The sequence below is a fragment of the Pinus tabuliformis genome, chromosome 3_1, assembly GCF_031772625.1.
Source record: "Pinus tabuliformis cultivar Carrire ecotype Pingquan chromosome 3_1, CPIR1, whole genome shotgun sequence".
NCBI classification, from domain to species: Eukaryota; Viridiplantae; Streptophyta; class Pinopsida; order Pinales; family Pinaceae; genus Pinus; species Pinus tabuliformis.
Genome location: NC_142301.1, coordinates 316912032 through 316935289, shown reverse-complemented (window position 1 = coordinate 316935289; position 23258 = coordinate 316912032). Strand labels below are relative to the sequence as shown.

Here is a 23258-nt window from a genome sequence, read left to right as displayed (position 1 = left end):
CAGACATTCCAAATAATGAAGCTGGGCGTAAGAGCCCAAGCTGAGCTAAGAATTTCATGATCTGAATTTTTTTTCCTCCAATTGGTTAGGGTGTTGATGATACTCCCTTTATCCCTGTCGGTCTTTTGGAAGATGTTGGTGAAAGAATCCCACAAATTAGAGGTGAAGAAAAAATTATTGAGGAGGTGTTCCATGGTTTCCTCTTGGGCCTCACAGAGCTAACATCTGGAAGGCCCCAGAACCCCCCTTTTCCTTATGTTATCCCATGTCAGGATTTTCTTATGATAAACTAGCCACATGAAGAGTTTAATCTTCATCCAGCCTTGATGCCTCCACAGATTCTACCAAATTCTATCTGGAGCAAGAGAATCCATCTCAAGGAGTTTGCATTTTGCCTCCTTAAGATTAAAGGTTCCCTCATTGTTGTTACCCCACCTCAACTGGTCATGCCCCCCTGTCATTAGAATATTCCTTTGATCCAACATCTGCATAAGAGCCTCTGCTTTAGCTTTTAAGGGGCCATCTTCCCTGTAAACCATTTTCCTCCAATTTCTCCAGTTGCCTGCATTATTGGTTTGGTCCCAAAAATATTTTACCTTTGATAATAATTTGGTGTATGTCTCTCTCTTTAGGTCCACAAATTCCTCTTTTAGCAATATTGGTTCTTGCTGCCACTTATCTTCCCAAAATAGTGCCAGATCCCTCGCCCTGATTTCCCAGAAGCTATTCTTTTGTACTAAGCCTCTATTCTCCCAGGCCTTATTCCAGATGCATGAGCCAAGAGCTGGCATATTTTTTTGTCCAAATACTAGCCCACTGAGCCATAGGTTCTTTGACCCATCTCCACCATAATTTAGCCCCAAAAGCCCTACTTCGAACCTCTGGGTCATCCAAACCTAGACCTCCATGATTTTTGGGTTTGCAAATCTTTTCCCAAGCAACCAAGTCCCATTTCCTTTTTTTCTCCCCCTTACCCCAGAGGAAGTCTCTTTGAATGGTTCTGAATTGTTGTAAGACTCCTTTTGGTGTTGGGAGTGTTGATATCATGAAAACTAGCATAGATTGGAGAACAGCCTTTGTAAGCACCAACCTGCCAACCAAGTTTAAGGATCTGATGGTCCAATTCTTGATTTTATCCTCAATATTATTAATCACTGGCTCCCATATACTCTTATGTAGAGGTTTGGCAGTTAGAGGGACTCCCAAATATTTTGAAGGTAGAGAATCCCTTTGAAAGCCTAGAATCCTAGAGATATTCCTTTGAATAGCAATATTGGTATTAAGAAAAAGATCTTAGATTTGGAAAGATTAACCTCCATACTTGTGGCCATCACAAAGTCACTTAGAAGTTGTTTGTATGCCAAAGCTTCTTTGACTGTAGGGATTCCTTGCAGCATGGTATCATCCACAAATTGTTGATGAGTCAAGGTCTGTCCATTCTCAGAAAGTTGCAGACCCTTGATTTTGCCTTCTTCTTTTGCCTGCTTAATCGATCTACCAAGTCCTTCCATCATGAGTATAAAGAGAAAGGGAGAGAGAGGATCTCCCTGCCTAAGGCCTCTTGAGGGAATAAAAATCTCGAAGGGAGAACCATTTACCAAAATTGAAAAGCTGGAAGAAGTTACCAGAGCCATGACCCATCTAACCCAATTATGATCAAACCCAAAAGCAATAAGAACCCTCCTTATATAGGTCCAGTTCAACTTATCAAAGGCTTTGGCTAGGTCCAGCTGCATGATCATTCCAGCCTTCTTGTTGCTAGTCAGAGAGTGCACCACCTCCTGTGCTTGAATGATATTGTTGAGAATTTTTCTGCCTTCCACATAACCAGATTGTTCCCCAGACACAAGAGTGGGGAGAAGAGGTTTGAGTCTATTGGCCACAACCTTGGATATGATCTTGTAAACCACATTGCACAATGCTATGGGTCTAAACTTATCCGGAGTTAGGGCGATATCCTATTTAGGGATCAGAGAGATGAAGGAGGTGTTCAGTTCCTTCAAAATAGTTCTATTCCTCCTGGAATCTTCTACTACATTCAAAATATCCTGTTTTACAATATTCCAACAAGATTTAAAGAAATCCACATTAAAACCATCAGGGCCTGGCGCTTTACCATTCTGCATTTCCTTGAGGACCTCACTAATTTCCTCTTCAGTTATTGGCCTATTGAGGTTGAAATTATCCTCTCTGGAAACTAGTATTGGTATATGTCTTGTTAGTTTCTTGATGAAAGGCTCTCTATTTGGATTGGTTTCCTTTACAATCCCACGAAAGTGTTGAACTAACACAACATCAATTTCTTCATGGGTGCTGAGTAGTTGCCCTCCCTTATCCTTGATTGAAGAGATTCTATTATGAGCTCTATTTGCCAAGGTTTATTTGTGGAAAAATCTAGTGTTTCGTTCTCCTTCTTTTAACCATTGCACTCTAGATTTTTGTCTCCAATATATCTCTTCTTGTTTACAAAGGTTCTCCCAATCTTGTTGGAGTATGGTGGCTCTGTCATTACTGACTTTATCAAAGCCATATTTGATAAGGGGTTGGTTGAGAATCTGCAATTTGTTTTCTATAGCTTTTTTCCTTTCAAAAATATTTCCAAATTCATTCTTGTTCCAATATTTTAGCCTAAGCTTGATATGTTTTAGTCTTTTGTGAAGAAGAAACATACGTGTACCCTGAATATGTAAATCTTCAGACCGCCAACTTGAAATATTGCTGATGAAATCTGGATGGGTGAGTGAGATATTCTCAAATCGAAAAGGTCTATTCTTGGGAGTACCAATGCCTCTGATTCTAGTTGAATTGGCTAGTGATCAGATCCTCCATAGGGGAGAATCCTCGCTTCTATTCCTTTATCATTGAGTATAAGGTCCTCAGAGATGACAAATCTGTCTAACTTTGAGGAAACAAGGTACTCTCCGCCTCTTCTATTATTCCAAGTAAAGAGACCATTACTTGAAACAATGTCAACCAACTTCATAGCATCCATAAAAGAATGAAAATCTAAGGAATATTTGTTTAGATATCTGGTGCCCCATTTTTTATTCGATAGTGATTTGATCATGTTGAAGTCCCCACCCATAATCCATGGTATCTCTACATATCTTTCTCTGAGCTCCATAAGAGAATCTAGAAACCTGAGTTTGTCATCCATTCTCTGAGAGCCATAAACATTCATGACTAGATAGGTCTCCCGATCCCCCACAGGTTGAATAACCAATGATAAGTAATTTCTAGAAGCTTCAGCATCTATGATACCAATCTTTAGGGGATTCCAAAGAGTAAGAATTCCATCTACTGTGTTTTTTGCCTTGACTTCTAGAAACTCAAATCGATTGAGCCATTTGCTATAAAGTTCTTTTATTCTCTGAATGGAACATTTAGTTTCCTGGATAAAAATAATATCTGGAGCTTCTTGTTTCATTCTGTTACTAAGTAATCTTTGCTTCCTTTTACTACCTAGACCCCTGATGTTCCAAGAAGTGAACTTCATCATTAAAGATTTGTGAAAGAGTAACTGGTTAGGTCTTTCATCTTACCTGAATCTATCATTAGCTTTCCACATTCCATCAGTAGTTCATTCTGCTTTTTTCTGCCTCTTTTCTTTCCTGGACCTCTAGGTGCTAATCCTAGGGTGTTTTTTAAAGATTTCACACCTTCGTTACCCTGTTTTGCCATGTTACCTTGCCTGTCCACCCCTTTAGCCTGGGTTTTCCATAGGTACAACTGCTGTACTCTAGAGAACTCATCTTGAGGTAACGAATCTAGCCCTCCCGTGGTTCCCTGTTTTAAGAACCCTTCCAAATCTAGATGCTCCCTATCCAGAATCACCTGCAGTTTGTGGTCCTCCATTTCCATCTCGCTTTGGGTCATTTCTTGGTCCATATCCAGTTCTACATATCTCATCATAGCCTTTTTCTGTGTATTATTGTTCTTTGTTTGGTCTTTGTCTTCCTCTGTCTCCTTCTCCTCTGGACCTCCCTCCATACCCTGATCTCCTTTTGTCATCTCCTCTTCCTCCTCAAGAACTTGGAACCAGTTCGGCTTAATTTGAGGCCCTTCTGCTTGATGTTGCTTAACTCCCCTTTTGCCTCCTTTTCCTCTATGGCTCACTTTTTGAAAGCTTTCCATATCTTTCATTGTGGAAGCTTTTCTCTTATTCTCTATTTTACTGAGAGGGAAATCCCTGAAAAGGTGTCCATGCTCATGGCATCTGCGACATCTAAAGGGAATATGTTCATAATCTACTGTTTGCACCCATTCTTCATCAAAAACTTCTAATATCACCTCATCTGGTAGAGCTCTGGAGACATCCATTTCTACACAGATTCATGCAAAAGAAGTGTATTTTCCTTTTCTAGTGGTTTCAGAAGCTTTGAAAAAACATCCTAGTTTATTACCTATGGCTGTTAATGATTCTTCTTACCAGTAATCAAAAGGGAGGGAGTAAAGTCTTACCCAAACCGGAATGGATGTGAAATTCTCCCGCTTCGGAACAAAATTCATCATCCACGGCCTCATATAGAGGCCAACAACTACGTAGAAGTAGGGCCCTCCTTCAAACACTCTGTCTTTATCCTCAATATTTGTGAAGACCACAGTAAAGAATCCTTTTGACCCAAGATGTAGTCGATGCTCCCTTTTGGTTTCCAATGGTATTTAATCCATGTCTATAAAGCCTTTTCAGTGTGCCATACTCCTATGAATTTACAAATGATAGCATAAGTCCACATGTGGTCCCTGTGTGCCTGCAGAGTAGGATCATTCAGAACTACTCTGTGAGTGACCTCAGTTTTGGGTTTAAAAGGTCCTCTCTGCGCCTTGGTTTTTGCTCCCTTTTCCTTATCATTTTCCCCCTTTTCTTTTGTGCATTTATTCTCCCGATATTTGACTCCCTCTTTCTCTTCTTCCTTTCTTTCTGTTCCTTCTTCAGAAAGACCTCTGACCTCTTCCATTGGCTTCTTACCTCAGCTGGCAACAACCTACTTGTAGGAGGGAGTGGAGCTCCCTCCTCCCCTCCCTTCCATGGAGTTCAACAACTACTACAAACTTTCAACCCTAGCTATTCGTTGTGCCCGCCTCCTCACCTACATCTCTCTCCTTATTAAATTCATCATCTCCTTCCATTATTTCAAATTATATATATATATATATATATATATATATATATATATATATATATATATATATATAGATATTCATCTCACTTTCCCCAATGTACTCTCAAATTTACTTGGAAGAAGACATGGTCCTCTCCAACTAATTATCAATATATATATATTCATCTCACATTCCCCAATGTACTCTCATATTTACTTGGGAGAATACATGGTCCTCTCCAACTAATTATCAATATATATATATATATATATATATATATATATATATATATATCTCACATTCTCCAATGTACTCTCACATTTACTTGGGAGAAGACATGGTCCTCTCCAACTAATTATCAATATATATATTCATCTCACATTCCCAAATGTACTCTCCCATTAATTACCCAATTTTATATTCATATCACATTTCCAAATGTACTCTCAGATTTACTTGGGAGAAGAGAAGTCAATTGTAAGGATGAAGGGGAAATTAATGACATTAATGAGAGGTGGATGAGGTGGAGAAGAGAGGAAGGGCATAAAAAGGGAAGGAGGAAGGGAGAAAAGGAGGTTGGGTCTTGCTTGGGTCTTTGGGGGTTGGCTGTGATTTTTAGTTGGTTGAGAGTGATTTTGGAGACCTAAGGAACCTGTGGAGGTTTCTTGGGTTAGTTGAGAGGAGGGAAATATTGTTTACCTTGGTCTTGGACACACACACTACATCTGGTTGGTCTTGGGCTCGGAGGGCTAGGGAACTTGCGGAGGTTTCTTGGGCTAGGGATTTATTTCCTAGTTGGCTGGGAGTTAAATCCAGTTGGTTTAGTCAAGAGGAGTGTTTTAGCAGGAACAATAGCTCAAGGGAATCTTCACCAGCCACCTGTACAGGTATTCCTCTACGCATAGATTACTTAGGTAAATTATTAAAATGAAATGTTCACTATAAGTTATAGGGATTAGAATGTAAATGGTAAAATTTTCATTGTTTAAAAGTCTTGTAAGAAAGTAAATTATTGCCTCTTATTGCATTTAAATTCCAGAGAAATTAGATCTATTAGAAGACCCTAGGATAGGGCCTTACGCATGGTATCAGAGCTTTGGTTCAAAATATTGACCCAAAGCCCACTAAACCCCAAATTTCGCTATAAAGAGCATGTAACCCTCATAAGGACTTGTAATCTTAAAATATATTCGTAAAACAAATTGCTTTTAGAATGAAAAAGAAAGAGATACCCTCTTTATCGCCATAAAAAGCAATACGCTGACACTCTGCACCATGTCCATCCATGCGAAGGCCAATGCGCTCACTAAGAATATTTAGCTCTGTATAATAATTGTTGTTGCCAATTATCACATTATCAATTTTATAGCTTTTGATAATCGTTCCATTTCAGTTACAACATTGTGATGGATCAACTCTTGGAGTATCTAATTTCTAGAAATATACACTCTGCAACAGATTCTGAGGAATGCTGCGGAATTTATTTTTAATGATTATTCTTATTTCAAAATATGCATTCTTCCTATTATTAGTGCCGCTAATTGCAAACGCTTATTGAGTTTAATATATCGATTCGAGGGTATAATTCCCACATATGATACTAGAGAAACATCAAAGCTATGATTAAGAGCATATGCTAAGCATTAGAAAATTTAACCCTTAATCTATGGCTCACGTGATGTTTTGCATCATATAGCCTCATGGAGAGTTTCTTCTGCCTATCTGCAATCGAGGTGGAAAAATTTGAACTTCCTTGCTCTTGGGATTTGCTTATGCTCAAGGTAGCAGTTTTGTTACTCCAATGTTTTTGTAGCAATTATTAAGCAGAACAAGGAATCCATGAAACTATTCACTCTTATATTACATGGTTAATCGCCTGACATGAGTGTAGGCATGGTATAGAAGCCTCCAAAGCACTATACAAACTCTCTGCACCTTCCATCACTATGACAAAGCCACAACAAGTTGTTGACTGGAGGCTGATACACAACGCTTTGCTTCAAAGGATAGGCAGAGGCACAATGAGATGTAGTGAAACGAAATGCTCAAATTTAGAAACCAACCTCATTAAGAATTATCCCCCAAAGCTTTGATGGTTCTTCGATTCCATGCTACAGTCTTAGGGTCAAAGGTCAGTTCCCATGTAGGCTTGTAGTGTAGATCTTGCTTCAAAGTAAAAACACGTGGCTTTCCATTCAAATGGATAGTCCTGACATGAACAAACTCAGCATGCTCCAGTTCCTGAACCACAAAATTGAGTTAGCAATGTAATAGAAAGTCACTGGAATAGATAACAGGTTGAAGCAGTCCACGGGAACTCTACACAGAACCTTGATAAGTGGCACAAAGTAATGGTAGTAAAATTGGCATAAAAATAAACAACTCAACAGGCTATAATGGCATTTATGTTAGATGCTACAAGTGAAGAAATTTTGTAAGAAATGATGTGGTTTTCAAGACCAAAACTCAAGCTTGTTATAATTGTTGTGAGATTGGTCTTGTAATCTTTTGTTCGTTCTTAAGGGCAAGGACTGGACTTAATGTTTCTGCTCGTATATTTGTTGAGGAAAGGTTTCTAATAGATTTGGGTAGGAGATGCTACGATGATAATTCTTCTGCAAACATTGTCATTAGAATCATGGGGGCGGCTAATGGCATGAATGGGTGGTGGTTGTTCATGGCTGTGTTGGGACTCTGTTTAGGTATTTCGTCATTTATGTTTATGGCAGAGGAGGTGCCAGTAGTGCAGCCGATCTACCATAATGAGCCTCTGCTGATTATGGATGATGAGAGGCCTAAAAGAGCTGAAGAATCTGATTTTTTGGAGGACGAGGATGAGGAGAGGCCTAAAAGAGCTGAAGAGTCTGATTCTTCGGAGGACGAGGTTCCTTCCAGAAACACTGTTGGAGATGTTCCCCTCCGTTGGTATAAAGATGAACAACACATTGGCAATGATATTAAGGGTAAGAAGATCAAGAAGCAGCCTAAAAAGGATCAACTAGATTCATTCCTCGCTAGTACAGATGATTCCAGAGACTGGCTTAGGGTATATGATGAATATAATGATGAAGAGGTTGAGCTAACAAAGGAGGAAATCAAGTTTATTAGTAGATTACATAAATGCACAATACCTCATGCTAAAGTCAATCCATATGAGCCTTATGTTGATTGGTTTGACTGGAAAGATAAGGGTCATCCCTTGTCTAATGCCCCAGAACCCAAGTGGAGATTTATCCCATCAAAATGGGAAGATAAAAAGGTTGTGAAGCTTGTGAGAGTAATTCGGAAAGGATGGATAACGTTTCAGAAAGCTGAAGAAAATCCTCGTTTCTATTTGATGTGGGGAGATGATCTCAAACCATTAGAAAAAATGGCAAACGGGCTGAGTTATATCCCAGCCCCAAAACCAAAGTTACTTGGGCATGAAGAATCATACAATCCTCCACCTAAGTATATTCCAACACAGGAGGAGATCAATTCATATTAGCTTATGTATGAGGAAGACCATCCTAAATTAATCCCTAAAAGGTTCGACTCATTGAGAAATGTTCTAGCTTATGACAGATTCCTTTCCGAGATATTTGAGCGATGTTTAGACCTATACTTGTGTCCAAGAACTCAGAAAAATCGTATTAACATTGAACTTGAATCATTGATACCTAAGCTTCCTAAGCCTAAAGATCTGCAGCCTTTTCCCTCTATTTTCTTCCTTGAATATAAAGGCCATATAGGCGCTCAGTCTCTTTGCCATATGCATGGGTTGGAAACTCTGTAACACAATGCCCTAGTCAGTACACCTAGCCTTTCCACCAACTTATCTATGGCCCTTAGACAATACCTCTAGCAGCCCCTAATGTCGATGTGGGCATGGATGGTATGATCATAAACATTGCCATTGTGCTTGTGGGGACTGGTACAAATCCCTTCAATACTGGTTTTTTTCAAGGCGATGCTGCTCTGCCTCTGGAGGGTGTGTCTGCTTGCAGGGGAATGTATGGAAGAGGGGCATATCCCGGATACGCAGGCCAGCTCTTGGTAGATGAAACTACAGGAGCCAGCTTCAATGCTTGAGGGATCAATGGCCGCATGTTCCTCCTTCCAGCCATGTGGGACCCTCTTACCAAATCGTGCAAGACCTTGGTTTAATTTCAACAGGTTTGTTCTACTTAGTCTACAACAACAGTTCTCCTCGAGCTTCTGTAGGGTACAATTTGTGCTGAACGCTGTTACAAATCCTTATACTTTTTATAAGTTGGACATTGTACCTAAAACTATTGCCTTCTATTGAATATGATACAAGGAATTGGGGCAGCTAGATCTCTATTCACTGTTCTGTTCCCAGAATGAAGTCACAACTGAAATATGCATTTTGCTTTTGTATGATTCCTCCAATATGTGTGAAATGGTCTGTCTGTGAACACCATAAGAGATAATGTAGATCGCTAGTTGAACTTGAATGGATTTGGAATTTCGAATAGACTTCAAGAGTAGGAAGAGGAGACCTTTTGATCTTTATTATCAGTCTTTGCATTACTGTTATGTCAGGGAAATGCTATTGTTATGTGAGCTAAAGGAACTCGCATTGTTGAAGGACTGTAGATTCGTATAAACCCCGCCTCAGGAATTCGGACCATCCACACTTGGATGCTTAACTTCAAGGCTTGCATTATATCTAAGAAGAGGACTTGTATAACCCAAAAGGATTTGCTTATGTTTATGTCAAAATTGCTTGCTTTAGTCTTTATGTCTCTTTGTATCATTGTTATGCCCAGAAGGTAAATTTGCAACACTGTATTATAGGTATTACATATCTCTGTCCATGGATCGGTATTATAGTTGAAGCCAAGGAAGGAACAATACTATATGCATCACTAGATCACATCACTGTCCAAGTAGAAGAGACTTCTCGTATGACTGTCATGTCAAAATTGCATGTAAGGAGTAACTCGGATCAAGGAACAACTTAGATTATAGTCTCATATTACAGTCGTGTCTCGTGAGATGACTTGCATTAAAGTTGATTTGGATCACTGGGAAAAGTAGGAATTTGGATCCCTGCTTCATAGGGTTAACCTAAGAAATCAGTTATACTTTAGAGGAGAACCACAGTCTAGTTAAGTAGATGGATTCACATCAATCTTTGCTATGTGAGGAGAATAACTTGTAACATAGTCCAAAGGACTTGTGTCTCTGTTGTAACATAGTGAGGAACCTTGCATCACATTCAGAACATATGCCATTACAGAACCTCGCATCCAAGTCAAGAAGAGACTAGCAACAAACTACAGGATTATCATCTTAGGGTAATAGTCACAGGTTTGTAGCCTCAGAAATTCGTAGAAGCCTTCACATCACTGTTGTGTAAGGAGATGACTTGGATTTTAGTCTAAGTGATCACAATTTGAACCACAAAGTAATATATATTTGCATTGCAGAGGAGCTGTCCCATATCACAGAAGGGCAACTTTGTATCGCAGAAGTACAAACTCTTATTATTCCTTGGATAATAGACCTCTGTCACTCTTTTTCTCTTTGTTGGATAGGAAATAACTTCTTCAAGAGATCCATAATTCTTCCACTGATTTGTCCATCAGACTTTGTAGCATCTGTGAATCATAAAATACTTATTTCTTAGTTTTCAGAATAGGCTACTTGTAGGTTTTAACCTTGTACAGAAATTACCTGCATACGAATTCTATAACACAGAAAATAAACAATGCGAGAGCATAACACATTAAACACATATACACACAGATTTTCCCCTGGATCCCAAAACCAGGACTACCAGCTTGATTTTTCATTATATTCCTTTCAATGTTACAATACATATTTATACATGCTGAAGCATCCAATACCATGGACCAAAAACCATCACATCCAAAACCATGGACCGAAAACCATACGTAGGTTTGCCCAACCTAATATAGGGACCAAGAAAGAAAATTTCTCGGGGCAGCGCTGTAGAGGGGGGCTACCCGCCCCCCTCAAACCCCCTATGACCCCCCCACTACACAATCGACACAACGAAGGGGGGGCTCCGCCCCCCCTCCAACCCCCATTTCACTACCTAGGTTAGTCATGGAAAGAATATAACACAACCCAACATTCTCCCACTTGTTGTTTTCTTTCCACACGGGGCCATAGGAGAGCTTAGTCATTTTTCCAACCCTGAATTGCCCATTGTTTCTCTACACTAGGAGAACTTGTCAGAGCTCACATATTTTTTCAATGCATATGCAATATTCTTCAAAGTGTCCACCTTTACCAACAACACCTTTTTGTCTTCTATCATATCCCTCACAAAGTGATACTGAACATCAATGTGCTTTGTCTTTGAATGATAAGCAAGGTTCTTTGCCAAGAAAATTGCACTTTGGCTGTCATAGTCTATCCTTATAGCTCCCTGTACTAACGCCATACTTGAACACAATCTCTGCAACCAAACTGCTTCCTTGCTTGCATGAGTGGCTGCCATGTATTCTACCTCTGTAGTTGATAGTGCCACTACAGATTGTTTCTTACTCATCCAACTGATTGCACCTCCAAATAGGTTAAACACATACCCACTTGTAGATCTTCTCTGATCCAGATCTCCAGCCCAGTCTGCATCAACAAATCCATGAATATCCAACACTCTGTCCAATCCTGGTCTTCCTTGGTAGCACAAACCATAATCACTAGTGCCATGCAAATACCTGAAAACCCACTTCACTACTGTCCAGTGATCCTTCCCTGGTTTTGACATAAACCTGCTCAATACTCCCACTGCATGTGCAATGTCTGGTCTAGTATAGAGCATTTCATACATTAGGCTACCGACTGCACTTGCATATGGAACATGGGACATATCCTCTTCCTCTTCTTGTGTCTTGGGACACTGTTCATCAGATAAATTTACACCTATAGGAATAGGAACCTTCACCGGTTTACTATCCTGCATATTAAACCTCTGCAGTATTGTCTCGACATACTTCCTCTAGTTTAACCAGAGCTTCCTCTTTGCCCGATCTCTTTTAATTTTCATGCCCAAAATATAGTTTGCAGCACCAAGATCTTTCATGTCAAATTTGGAGGAAAATTGGGACTTCAAATCATGGATAATTTCTTTGTCATTTCCAACCAGCAATATATCATCCACATACAAGATTAGATAAATAACACAGTCACCAATTAATTTAATACACACAGTGATATGTTTTTATTCTGGTGAAGCCAAGTCCTCATATAAATGTATCAAATTTCTGATACCACATCCTTGGTGACTGTTTTAAGCCATAGAGAGACTTCTTTAACTTGCATACTAGTTCTTTCTTACCCTTCACCGCAAAGCCTTCAGGTTGCTTCATGTAGGTCTCCTCTTCCAGATCCCCATGAAGAAACTTTGTCTTCACATCCATCTATTCTACCTCAAAATGAAAAGCAACAACAACAGATAAAAGTAACCTAATAGAAGTTACCTTGGCAACAGGAGAAAAAAATATCACCAAAATCAATTCCCAGCACCTGGGAATAAACTTTTGCTACCAACCGTGCTTTTTATTTCTCCACCTTTCCTTCTGCATTTGTCTTCTTCTTGAACACCCATTTGCTGCCAATGGGTTTCCTTCCAGCCGGCAACTCCACCAGATCCCATGTCTCATTTTTGTGCAAAGATGCCATTTCATCAACCATGGCCTCTTTCCATAGTTTTCCATCCTCTGAATCTACTGCTTCCTTCACAGTTCTGGGATCATCATTAGTAATAGATAAAGAGAAATTTGAATAGAAAACAGATGGACTATACCTTTCTGGCTACCTTCTTTCTCGAACTAATCTTCTTACACCCAGAGTTTGTGGCTCTTCATCTTTTGATTGCTCCTTTCCTGTAGAGTTTGATTCTTCCTCCTTTAGCTCAAACTCTATCTTCTCAGGTTCCTTTGGTTGGACTTCATGTTTAATAACATCTTTCACCTCTCTGAACACCACATATCGACTGTAGACAACCTTTCTTGTTGCTGGGTTCCAAAGCTTATAACCCTTTAAACCATCCTTATACCTAATAAAGATGCACTTTTCAAATTTACTATCCAACTTGGTTTGTTTCTCCTTTGGAACATGTACATATGCATCACATCCAAATACCGTCAGATGTGAAAGAGAGGCTTTCTTACTAGTCCATACCTCTTGTGGAGTTTTATCCTCCAACGCTGATGAATGTGATCTGTTGACTAGGTAACATGCTATCTCTACCACCTCTGCCCAGAAATCATGTCCTAACCTGTCACCACTGAGCATGCTTCTTGCCCTTTCTATCAACGTCTTGTTCATTCTTTCTGCAACTCCATTTTGCTGAGGTGTATATGGAGTAGTCTTCTGTCATGCTATACCACAATTCTTACAGAATTTTTCAAATTCCTTGCTACAAAACTCTCCACTGTTATCTGTCCTCAGCACCTTTATCTTCTTCTCTGTCTGGTTTTCCACCAGAGCCTTAAATTCTTTAAACCTGTCAAAGACTTCAGATTTCTTCTTAAGGAAATATATCCATGTATTCCTTGAGAATTCATCTATTAATGATACATAGTACACAGACTTACCCAGTGATGGAACCTTCACAGGTCCAAACACATCACTGTGCATAAGCTCTAATATCTGTTTCGCCCTCTTACCACTAGAGGGAAACTAACACAATTTTGCTTCCCATATACACAATTTTCACAGAAATCAAAATCCAAAATGCTATTACTCATACCTTCTACCATACCATTACCATGAAGTATTTGAAGGCCATTCTCTCCAATATGTCCAAGCCTTTGATGCCACAACATGGTCTTCTCTCCAGAGACCACTAGATTTTCTGCTCCACTTTCAGGAACCACAGAACTGTTGCACCCATCAACAATAGTGCTACCTTGCAGCTTGTACAGAGTTCCAGTCCGAACTCCCTGCATCAATACCAGTGCTCTCCGAACCATCCTATAGGTATCCTTCTCAAACACTATTTTTACACCTACATCATCTAACTTGCTTATTGAAATTAGATTTCTAGCCAATGCAGGAATATGCAGAACACCTGGAAGTGTTCTAACCCTTCCACCTTGCAACTTCAACTTTACTTTTCTGCAACCAATGATTCTAGCCTTCCTGTCATCCCCCAAGAAGACATCACCACCATCGTATTTCTCATACTCGCAGAACCACTCTCCATGGGGAGTGAAGTGAAAGGATGCACCTGAGTCAATCAACTGTGCCTCATGATCTACATGTGTACTTGAAGAAGCCAAGTACACATCCCCACCTTCATTTGAGGTGGTTTTCGCCTCTACAGAAGGACCATCATCAGATCCCTTTCCTTTATCAAGAGCTTTAGATTTACAGTCCCTTTTGAAGTGCCCTTCCTTTCCGCATTTCCAGCACACCACGTTTACAGGTTTTCCTAGAGTTTTAGATCTCCCTTTAGATTTAGATCTCCCACTTGATGACTTATTTTTGTTTTTGTTCTGGGACTGTCCTCGTACAGACAAGGCATCACCATTTGGGCTCTCCATATTTTTCCATCTCATCTCCTTTTTCAGCAAGGATGAGACTATTTCATCAAAATGCAAGGCAGTTGCATTGCTACCTATTGCAATAACCAGACTATCCCACGAATCTGGTAGAGAACACAACAGACTGATGCACTTATCTTCATTTGAAATTTAATATCAACAGATGCTAACTAACTTACCACAATATTAAATGTGTTCAGATGCTCTATCACCGAGTCTCCATCTTTCATCCTCAGGTTATACCGATTTTTCCACAAGAATGCTTTGTTCACCAGAGACTTAGATTGGTACAAAGTCCCTAACTTGTCCCACAAAGCCTTTGTCGTAGCTTCCCCTGATACATTCATCAATACTGAATCTGAGACACACAATCATATTGTGCTCTTTGCCTTCTGATCCAACTTCTTCCATTCTTCATCAGACACTCTCATTGGTTTAGTACCCGGATCTACCACGATCCACTGATCTTTATCCACCAACAGATCCTCCATCTAGAGTTTCCAAAACTCAAAACTCTGACCATTAAATTTCTCGATCTCTATCTTTCCACTGCTCGCCATATTCTTTCACCACCAGAATCGATCTTGCAGATCTCCCATTGAACAGGGTCTACCATAGGCCTGAGCAAAACCCCTCAGCAACAAAGGCGTCCCCTTGAAGCCAAAACAACTCTGATACCAAATGTAGGTTTTAACCCCATAAAGAAATTACCTGCATAAGAATTCTAAAACACAGAAAATAAACAATGCGAGAGCATAACACATAAAACACATATACACAGATATTTTACCCTGGATCCCAAAACCGAGACTATCAGCTTGATTTTTCATTATATTCCTTTCAATGTTACAATACATATTTATACATGCTGAAGCATCCAATACCATCGATCGAAAACCATCGCGTCCAAAACCATGGACCGAAAACCATAGGTATGTTCACCCAACCTAATATAGGGTCCAATTTTTTTTTTCTCTGGGTGCTGCCCTGAACCCCGTAGAGGGGGACTACCCCCCACCCCCCCTCCTTAACACCCCCGGACAGTGGGGGTTGTTGCCACCCTTGTGACCTCCCCGCCGTGCAATCGACGCAACGAAGGGGGGGCTCTGCCCTCCCTCTAACCCCCCGGTTCACTACATAGGTTAGTTATGGAAAGAATATAACACAACCCAACACTACTGGTCCTTGAGATAGGTCATGGAGATAATCCCATTAGACTCCATTTTAAGTTCTAACCAATGTCCATTTTTCATTCTTGGGACTTATATTCTTTGAACTTGAGACATCATTTGAATGGATCTCTTCCTACTCATTCTTGTCTTTTAGTGGAATGATTGAAAGAGTTTTTCTTTATATTTTTGAAAAAAAAAGTCCTCAGCTAGATAGCGCATTTTCCCAGGATGGTAAAGGTCTCCAACATAGTTCCTAAAATCTTTGAATTTCTCCATAGTTCTCTTTGAAGCCATTATTTTGCTCTAGATTGGAAAAAATATTAAAATTTTGGTTTATGAAACCATTGTAATATTTTTTCTTACTCTCTAGTTTGAGATGTCTAATTTCAGACTCCATCAATGGTATTGTTTCCACAATATTAATTTACTTCCAGTGAAGTTATTCCAAGAGTTTGGCCACTTAAGATGCCTCTTAAGGTTGTTTAACGATTGATCTATAACCCTGCAATTGGCAAGGAAACAAAAAATTCTTACTCTATATTTGTTAACCTCATTATAGAATAGCAGGCTGCATATATTACTACTTTGTTGATTTTTGCATGAAATAGTAAGAAACTTCACTCCCATGATAGAATTTCCAGCTGCATCTATTACTGCTTTGTTGATTTTTGTACGATATAGTAAGAAACCTTACTTATCACAGGAGATTCTTGCCAAAAATTCAAAATCTATGTGGTATCCAAGAAGTAATAAGATCTTGATGTTTGAAATGATTCAATACTTTTTCTCAGAACACAGTATGCCGTCATATTGTATAATGACCCGTGTGAGACATTTGAGGACTGAAAGCTAGCAAGAGCAATTTCAGTACAACTTTCATTATGATGACACACGTTCAATCCTAAATTGCTGTCCTCAATTAATTAGTCAGTAAAATCAATATGTAGCTCAAGATTTTCAGAGTTATGTCTCATGCCAAGTCACTACTTTTAAAGTAGTATTTTCTTTTTTTGTTAACCAAAGCATGTTCTTTCCTTGGAAATCAACAAAAGTTAAACTAGAATAGAAAACTTCTTGATGAACCGTACAATGGGATACAATGCCTATTTATGTCTGAGGAGATAACTTCTTCTATTCTCCCATCTCTTAAACCTATACTCTATAGGTTCTTCTTTTTCATTTTGTAACCTTATCTGCGGTCCTTTTAGTGTAGACTAACATAGTTGGGAAATTTTGTTCCTTGTCACTTCCTACAGAAACAACTTTGTATGTAGGCATCTTGGTCCCATAAGCCAGTTCACCTAATGGACTGTTTGATCATATTTCCATTCTATTCCACTCCATTTTGACTCCATCATTTATTATTTTCATATCCACAGGTTGGGATACCTAGCTATGAAATTAATGAACATTGCAATTCATAGATGTAACTATTTTGGATCCCATCTACATTCAAGTATCATCTTTTGATGTATATTAATTGATTTCTTTCATTCTCCACTATGTTACTTATTGTGCATGCATTTTAAGAGAGTGATAACCTCCATTGCATTCTAAAGAAACCATGATTACTCTTTCATCATCTCTTCTGAGATATCCATTGGGTAATGTTCAAAATCTATCCTTCTTTAAACTCTTCTTATGGTCTTAAGAGGAGGAACAAGTTAAGTTCACCATCTTCCTCAAGGTCATATCTTAATTCAATAATTGTTCAAAATCTTATTACAAGCTTCTCAAGAACAACAGATCACTTCACATCGGTGCCAACATCATGTAGCAAGGTATTCGTACTGTATGCTTAGTGACACCCCTACAATTGCATTGGATTGAGTGTGAATTGGATGTGATCCTTAGCAATGGTGCTTTGTTTCCCTGCACAGATAGATGGAAAATATGACACAACTTTGTTTGGAAACTTTTAAAGCCCACAATATCATGGTGACATCCTATAGAAACGTTTTCTCCATTGTGCTTATACAAATTCATCAAGATCATCAACACAATGATACTAAAACTACCTTGCACATATTTAAAACTTCATTTTAACTTGAAGACAAATCCATAACCAAAATTTCTCTCCCTTCCAAGCCTTAAGACTAGGTATACTTATTGTGATATTATCACCATTATTGTTATAACATTACCTAAACCCCAAAGTGTCAATATTATTGCTTGTATCTATCACAATAATTTGAGATTGTTCCAAAGCTAGAGTAATCTAGTCAGGTAAACATACATGACTGGTAAACTGAACCTTTTCATGACTTTTCTAGTCTCATTGCATATTTTATGAAGCATGGGAATTTAGATTAGGATGTGTGAAATATCCTATATGTCACGTTAATGATTATTCTATGGATGGTGGAATTTTCTAGTGAAAACATAGATTGAATACCATGGACTTGTGTAAGGCTTATTGTGATAGTTGTTTTTGATGATCCTGAATTAAATGAGAAGATCAATTCGTAGAGAATTTTTGATTTTAGAATGGAAGCTTATTTAGTCAATAAAAGACCAGTGAAAATATTAGAATACACTTTTACCCTTATTCTAGTGTTGAATAAAAATGCCATGAAAAATAATGTGTCTCTAGTTTTGGATAGAAGGACCCTCCACTTTCTTCGCAACTTTTGTGGTCACTGGCCACTTGTGAAAGGAATAGGCATCTTTAGAGATGAGGTGCCACTTAGAAGGGAAATACTAATAGCAGCAGTGCAAAGGCAATTATTCCATTCGTTTAATTATTTCTCATTTGTCTGGTCATATTGTAAGTTGCAATATATATCATGAAATTGTTTTAGTACTAATAAACAATGATTAAATATATAATAAATTTGAACCTTTGACATTTAGAGGACATTTCTCTCAATAAGTATGAAAATCATGCTGGGAACAGTTTTTGAAGTTTGGAGTCTTTTATTTTTTTAACTAATTGGTTTGGAAGATGAAAAACCAACAACTTGGAAGAGTGGGAATTTTATATTCACTAAGGTATTAAAGAAATTATATGCATGAAACTTATACTAGCACCTTCTAGTGGAATTTATAGTGCACTAATCAATTGCTTGCCAATATTTTGGTTTGGTACCACCTTATAGCATATTCGGGTTCAAATGCTATTTTCCATGGTGGATAGTTGAATTTGTTTCAACTCTAATTACTATCAAGGGGTTTCACAAGGTTGTCACATGAGCATCTGTGATGCTCATTTTGACTTAGATAGCTACCCATACTAAGGCTCTATTTTGCAGTGCCATGTTATTATTTATGAACATTATGTAATATTTATGCATTGGTCAGACACGCAAAACTACTAATAGATTTGGTATTGATGAAGGAAAAGGTCGATGTATGGCCTGAATGTATGACTTACTTAGTGATGATTTATCTAGTACATGACTTATTAGAGCTATTTTTGTTCCATGTATGGCTTAAGTGGATATGATTTATATAATGAATGACGTAGTGAAATTATGATTTTTTCCAGTATGAACCACAAAATTGACACATGGGTACTAGACTTAATAATGTGATGATTATATGTCTTGTTGTTATATAAATGCATGAATGAGAGCTAACCCGCAGGGGGAATAAACTATATGATAGCCGAGATCTACTCTTCCATTGAGGGAAGGTCGAGACATCTCATGGGAAGGTATAATGTACAACGTTATACTACATTTTGTATCTACTTGATATGCACTTTTATGACACGAGTAAAATGCAAATGACAGGTGGCAAGATGACCTGACTGGATTATTCAATGACAAGTCCAACCAACTCTGTAGTGTGGTCTGTGTTAGGGCATTGACCCTAGTTGTAAGGAGGGGTCGAGGCATTTCCCACCGTGTATCCTCCGAAACCTGGAATCGTGGGAGGGCAGTGGTGGACACACTCCCCTAGATGTGTGATGACAATTTCCAGTTCCCTACTGGGGAAGTTAGGTTGATGTATTCGATGTTTCCACCATTTCGGTTTTATCAGTGGTTAGTATCGCTGTTGCCACTGATAAAGTAGAAAAGGATGGATAGGGTGGGAACGGAAGTAGGTCAGGATGGATAGGAGGATATAGATCAGTTGGAGACTCTTGATGGGAAGTAATGTCATTGTCTGACTTGTCAAATTTTACTGCCATAACTCTCTCTAGTTTGCTATGCTTTCAAACTCCTTGTATCTTTTCATTCCAACTTCGGGACGAAGTTTTCTGAAGGAGGGGTGTATGTAATGCCCCACTTAATTCTTATCATGCAAATTTTATTAATGTTTATATTACCTGAAAATATTGAGAAATATTGGTGAATACTTTCATTTTGGAAACTATAAATTTATTCACTAATATAAAATTCATTATTTCTATTTTTCCCAATTTGCCTTCTCAAATTGAATCTTAGGTAGGATATGGTCTCCTTCTATTATTTAAAATTATATATATATATATTCATCTAACATTCCCCAATATACTCTCACATTTACTTTGGAGAAGACATGGTCCTCTCCAACTAATTATCAATATATATATTCATCTCATATTCCCAATGTACTTTCACATTTACTTGGGAGAAGACATGGTCCTCTCCAACTAATGATCAATATATATATATTCATCTCACATTCCCAAATGTACTCTCCCATTAATTACCCAATTTTATATTCATATCACATTTCCAAATGTACTCTCAGATTTACTTTGGAGAAGAGAAGTCAATTGTAAGGATGAAGGGGAAATTAATGAGATTAATGAGAGGTGGATGAAGTAGAGAAGAGAGGAAGGGCATAAAAAGGGAAGGAGGAAGGGAGAAAAGGAGGTTGGGTCTTGCTTGGGTTGGCTGCGATTTTTAGTTGGTTGAGAGTGATTTTGGAGACCTAGGGAACCTGTGGAGGTTTCTTGGGTTAGTTGAGAGCAGGGAAATATTGTTTACCTTGGTCTAGACACACACACTACATCTGATTCGACTTGGGCCCTCCGACTTGGGCTCGGAGGGCTAGGGAACCTATGGAGGTTTCCTGGGCTAGGGATTTATTTCCTAGTTGGCTGGGAGGTATATCCAGTTGGGTTAGTCAAGAGGAGCATTTCAGCAGGAGTAGCAGCTCAAGGGCATCTCCACCAGCCACTGGTACAGGTATTCCTCTATTCATAGATTACTCAGGTAAATTATTAAAATGAAATGTTCATTATAAGTTATAGGGATTAGAATGTAAATAATAAAAATTTTATTGTTTAAAAGTCTTATAAGAAAGTAAATTATTGCCTCTTATTGCATTTAAATTCCAGAGAAATTAGATCTGTTAGAAGACCCTAGGATAGGGCCTTATAGTCTAGTTGTTATATTTATCCTTCATAAATGAAATTGTAGACTTAGTAAGCAATCTATGCAACTAAAATTTTATATAGCCATTTGTAGCAACATATTAAGGAGATCGGGACAAAGAAACAAAACATTTAGAATATATAATTTTGTAGTAAAATTAACCTAACAACAACATAAAATTTTTGATAAAAGTACTTGCAGCAGCAGAGAAAATAAATATATTCAAGAGCAAATGATTAGATTTGAATGTTCAAAATGATGACAATATTAAAAGAATGAACAGATTAAACCTCTTAGTATAAATTTGCATAATTTTTCTTGGACTGTGGCAAAAGAAAAAGTGGGATGTTTCTTATGCAAATGATTCACTAATTTTATGTTTGATGGAGGACTCCCAGGAATGAAAATCACACGTTGGACTCTTCTGTAAAGAGAGAGGAAAGGATGCCCTTGGACTGCAGAGGATTTGCCTGGTAGTTTCTGGTTGAGTGAAGTATTCCATATGGTTGAGAATAATGCAAAGAATGTGAATAGTGGAAATCTGGAAGAAGTGGCCATTCGACATGAAGAAGCTACAATAAACCTTGTATACTTGCATCTTCCTATCTAGTTGGCGGTTGTTGTGGCTGAGTTACCTATGAAAACTAGTACGCATGGTTGATGTATAGTAAGGATACTTCTACATCAAATAAAGATCTAAGACATTGATGCATCCTTGCTTGAGACGAGAAATGCATTGAGGGCGGGGGAAATGTTGTAAGTGTCTTTAGACCTATGTTGTGAACATACATTATGTATCATGTAAATTACAGTAATTCTCAGTAAATGTGTAAGATAAATTGATGGAAGGTTGGTTGTGAGTGGGTAAAACTGCTCCAATGATGTATAAATATACCCATAGTCTAATAGAAAATTGGTTATATTTCCTTCCCAATAATCATGTTATTGTTTGTGTATTCATGTGTGTTCTTTTTGTTCGCAATGTAGCATGTTCATTCTTAACACACACACACACACACATACATATTCTCTTTAAATTTTATCATGGTTTTTCAACCATTTATTAACATATTGTAAACACTATACATAAACTTTGTGTTTTGTGCATGTTTAAACATATCACTATATGTCAATCGTATTGAGGGAAAGTCATATACATGAACTATAACTTTAGCACATGTTCTAATATGTTAATATATGGTATAGTCTTATGTTATCGACTCTATGTGGTACATTTATTGTGAACCTTCTATGTCATTCATGAATCAACAACATATGTAAATGCGTTCATGTGTTGGTTAATTGTGTTAACACAACGAGAAAATTAATCCTAAAATAAACGACTAGCATCTATCCTTGAGGGATCTATAACATAGGTTGATTAGGGTTTTTCTGAGTTTCAATGACTACCCTTGGTTTTCATTCTCACAAGTCATTCAATAGTTTCAAATGCCTTTAGATAGAGATCTACAAGCTCTAAGAATGTAACAACCACTAGTTGACTTTCCATGTAATTAAAATAAGATCAAGGTCATGGGACACATATTTCAAGATGAATGGTTGGAATACATTGTACTAGGGATCACTTGTTGTTTATTAATGGATATGGAAATTGTAAAAGGCATTGGAAAAGGAAAAGAGGTAATAATTGTCATTTTAATTATGAGAAATATGGAAAATAGGAGAAACAGAAGGTGAAGAGACATAGATATACATGTAGGGGAAGTTAGAGAAAAATGAAGGAAAATGAAAGAAAAAAGGAAAAAGGAAAGGAAGAGACTAGAAATCAATGATAAAAAGGCACTTGAGAATGAGTTTGCAACTTTTTCTCATATTTTCATTAGGATTGGCAAGGAAGAAGGAGGAAGAACTTGGAAAAGCAAGCAAGGAAAGCTTCAACAACTACAAGTAAGCATGGAAGCTAGTTGTGGATTGCAAGTAATAGTATGGATGTGATATTTAGCATGCTAGTTTTGGATGCATGGAATATGCATGTGGTTCCTTGGTTATGTGTTTTCAGTGGCATGTGTTAAGAAATCTATAGGGAAATAGTTAAGATGATTTCTCTTTCTATGATAATTGTTTGTGATGCATTTTTACTTTTTCTTGCTTATTATCTTCTTTGCTTATTATTATGTTTGAATATC

At 38.0% G+C, this 23258-nt stretch overlaps 1 pseudogene; it reads left to right on the top strand.

Annotated features, from left to right (window-relative positions):
• Positions 1–7741: 7741 nt before the first annotated feature.
• LOC149187048 (ribosome biogenesis protein BOP1 homolog pseudogene) lies at positions 7742–8590 on the top strand (annotated as a pseudogene).
• The last annotated feature ends 14668 nt before the right edge of the window (positions 8591–23258 follow it).